Genomic DNA, 4,137 nt, shown 5'->3' on the forward strand with positions numbered 1-4,137 from the left:
CTGCTGAGGAAGAAGGCCAACTATGCACTAGACCTCCTCATTTTCGCAAACCAAAACTTCGCCGCATGCATACAAGTTTATGAGGAGCACCTCACGTATTATGCTGCCACATCCCTCTACGATCAGGAGACTGTTTCAACCAACAGCTGGACGCCTCATCAGAGCAAGACGATGAACAGCTTCTGTCCTACATAAGAAAACCAAAGCGAACACCCTGAGGATCATGAAAGAGTTGCCACCCTCATGTTGGATGAATAACACTTAAAACCTTACATTGATAATAAGGGAGGAAATGTCCAGGTCAGCTCTGCTAACTGATGCAAAGCAACACGAACAGCACACATGTTCATGATTCAGAGCATATTGTCATCCAACAAAGATATGGTACATGTCCTCCCCATGTGCCAGAGGTGCACTACAGCTGCACTACTTCTTCAAGAAAAATATTCTAATAATAGAAGCACTAGGGATTCAAGATGATCGCTGTCGTAATCGACAATAATGCCATCAACCGCAAGATGATGTCGCAATTTGCCATCCACGCCAAACTTGAGATGGTCCACAGCCACCCAGCAGGCACAGAGGGCCCCTCTTTTTCGTTGTGGACCCCGTACACTTGTTGAAGTGCATTCGGAACAACTGGCTGAGCCAAGAAAGTCCTGGAAGGTGCTTTCTATTTCCAAGCTTTGAAAGCATTGAATCGGCGACTGCTGCCATATCACAGCAACAAGCTTCGCTTGATGCCTTGTGGGAGTTGCAGCTTCACGAAAGTGACCAATCGGCTAAGTTTGGCTATGGACTCAGTGCCAAGGTGCTACATCCATCAAGTCTGGAATGCCAAAATGTGAAGCTAGTCTTGAAAATCTTCAATGACCACATTGTGCAAGCTCTAAGAACACTTGGACATGACCCCGGCATCCGGCACATAAAAAAACTGCTCTGTCGAGCTGATTGTGAGATGGTGGAAAGTGGCAAATGTGAAGACCCCCTTGACAGGACAGAGGCCCCGAGATCCGATGCAGAAGCCTGTCACCTCTGTGGCAGATCCGAAGCTCAAGCTTCTCAATGACACTGGTTGAGTAGCTCAATACCTGGGAAACAATAGACACAGCCAGTGGTAGACTGAACAATGATACACATAAATTGCTCAGGCTGACTTCCTACGCCCTGGTAAAGGTGCCCATCAACTGCCTCAGGGAGCTTGGTTTCAGCTTTGTCCTGCTCGCCAAATTTCACAGACTCCCTGGAAGCCAGATTGGGGAAATACAACAGGCTTGCTGAGACACAATAGCACATTTCCATGCGCCAGTTGTACGAGTTGAAGACGAAGATCAGGCTGCAAAAGGTGCTACCACTGGTGCCCACCACTGAGTAACTTGGCAGGGCACAGGAACAAGCAACACACAAAGAGGTACACACGAGGAAAGCAACCAGATGAATGTCACAGTTAATGCTACTGACACATATGCCAAACATGATCAAATGCCTACACTTCCCATATTGCAGGCTACTGTGCCCATGAAGTCCTAAAGAAAATTTGCTTGCGAAGAAAATCTCACCCTGAAACAGTCATCGAGCTCGACGATGCAAGCGGATAAAAGGAATCTTTATAGGAGGGCTGAAATTTCCCCAACTGCAGTCATGAATTCCATGTTCCACACAAGGCGAGTGCTGAAAAAGCTCACGGACAAGGAACATGCAGCTCAGTTCTTCACAGTTCGAATTCAGAAGGGAGAGCTGATCTGTGGCACTAGCGAGATGTTGACCAAGTATGATGACCTGGATGTGTGTGACTTTGGACATGACCCCAAGCTTGTGTTGATGCAGATTTTGAGTGTGCCAGTTAATACTTTTCTAGCTAACTACTGCCGGAGTCATAATGAGGCTGTCCAAGAAGCTGCAGTCTCTAAAAAATTGTGGAAGTTGCAAGTCCTAAGTCAGAGCGAGTCATGGCACAAACACAAACTGTCAAGTAATTTTCAATGACAGGCATTGTGTATTTGCCTATTTATTTCTGAAAATAGTTCAGCAAATGGACAATACTTGACAAATTAACCTGTAGTATGTAAGTTTATTACTTCCTTCTCGGTTTGTTCAGCTACTACATATTGTGATATTGTGACTTCCCAATAACAAAAGCATGAAATTCCAAGGAGGAAAGAACAATCTCTCCAGAGCAGTAAAGGTGCAGTGATACTATGATATGTACCTAGTTTTTGACAAAGGTTGATGCACCATTTTTCGAAAGGGGAGTAATGCAAAAAATGAAACATTAAACACTTTTTATTCCTTCTACTTGCATGCCCTGGGAAAGGTGTACCAATAGCAAGTAAAAATTGTAGAGAAGAGAGTGAAGATCGACTGAGCTGGTAAATAGACATTGTATTCAATCGTCGCTACAGTGTTATACGAGAGTGAGAGCTGACTTCTCTGTGGACCAAAGGGTTGGTTATAGATTTGCATTTCAATGCATTACAACCACTTGAAACTGCTATGCACCGTGCACGTTCCGGGTGACAGTGTGGTGAAAGCTGCATGCTCATTCGACCAGTGAACAGTCGACCTTGCACCTCATGAACACACCTCCCCTCCTTCCTTCGTGTACTCACGAGCGGAGAACGAGGTCATGTCCCATACCTCCTTTGGTGTCGCCTGACTATTTATAGATGACGAATACTTCATCCAACAATGTCTTTTAGACAGCCTGCGAACAAATCGCGCAGAAGTCTTCATTTTCTTGAAAGTAACAAGGTTGCTCGGTGTAGGGTACCGCCTAAAAATGCCCCATGCTTTGTTTTGTTTCTTTTTAGCCTTTTGGCAATCTTCATTCCACCATGGCTTCGGTTGTTTGGGAAGGTGAGTGGATGTCATGGGTATTGCGATCATAGCAGCTTCCAATATGTGCTTTGTAATATGGTCTACTGCCTCTTCAATAGAAAGTTGATGGAGAGATGTAACAGCTAAAACAGAGGATTGTTTGAAAAGTGTCCAATTGGCTTTGTCAATCTTCCACCTAGGTGTCCGAGTTGGAAGTGTAATAGGGTGATTGTGAAAGTCTAAAACAATTGGAAAATGATCACTGCCATATGGATTAGGAATGACTATCCATGTTAGAAAAGGAAATAATGTGGGATGCACAATTGAAAGATCAATTGATGTGAATGTACGTGTTCCTGATGAAAAATGTGTAGATTCTTTCGAGTTGAGCAAACATAATCCTGATGACAGTAAAAAACGTTCAATAAGTGCTCCTCGTGTATCTTTTCGTCCACTTCCCCAGAGAGGATTATGAGCATTAAAATCACCCACAAGCACAAAAGGAGAAGGAAGCTGATCACAAAGTAATTCAAGTTCCTCATACTTAAGCTGGTAGTTTGGAGGTATATATACTGAACAAATAGTAATCAATCGGTTAGTCAGTATACGGGTAGCAACGGCCTCTAGTTCAGTGTTTAAGGATACTTCCAAACATGGTACAGAGCGTTGCAAAACGACAGCAGAACCTCCAGATGGATGGCTTGAATGCTGTCGATCTTTCCGAAACACTTGGAAATGCCTGAGGACATTTGTGTGACTCTCTTTTAGGTGAGTCTCTTGCAAACAGAAGGCAATGGGACTGTGTTCCTCTAGTATATCAGTAATATCATCATAGTTTGCAAGAAGACCTCGACAGTTCCATTGTAGAACAAGCGGAGGCATTATTATGTAAAAGAGATGCAAGTACAAAAATACAATCAACTACTCTGGTCTTGGGATGACGTTCCCAGAGGAAACTACTTTGAAGGTATTACTGGTTTTTTCGTTTTTTTCTTTGTTTTAGAAATCTCCCATTCCATATCGTCCTGATCGGACAAAAGAGCGGAAGGCTCGGTGGCCTCGTCCCTCGCCTCCACCTCTTGATGATGATTTTGGGGGGTTTAATGGCGCAAGAGCTACGAGGCCATCTGCGCCAAACGATAATAACAATCAGCATGCTATGATGAGAGTTTTACCAAAGTGCAACCTAGCATTTGGTAAAGCTATATTTGGTATAAAATGCCAATGCTAGTAAGAAAGTCTACTACCCTGCTAAAAGGGACCATGGGATTCTCCCCCAGCAGGAGGGCCGGATGAAACGGGATCTGTTGTTGAAACAAC

General features: G+C 44.0%; 1 pseudogene; it reads left to right on the forward strand.

Annotated features, from left to right (window-relative positions):
- Window positions 1-476: 476 nt before the first annotated feature.
- Window positions 477-1,986, forward strand: LOC115308572 (annotated as a pseudogene).
- Window positions 1,987-4,137: the final 2,151 nt, after the last annotated feature.

The sequence above is a fragment of the Ixodes scapularis genome, unplaced genomic scaffold (assembly GCF_016920785.2).
Source record: "Ixodes scapularis isolate PalLabHiFi unplaced genomic scaffold, ASM1692078v2 PGA_scaffold8__174_contigs__length_109621045, whole genome shotgun sequence".
Lineage (NCBI taxonomy): Eukaryota > Metazoa > Arthropoda > Arachnida > Ixodida > Ixodidae > Ixodes > Ixodes scapularis.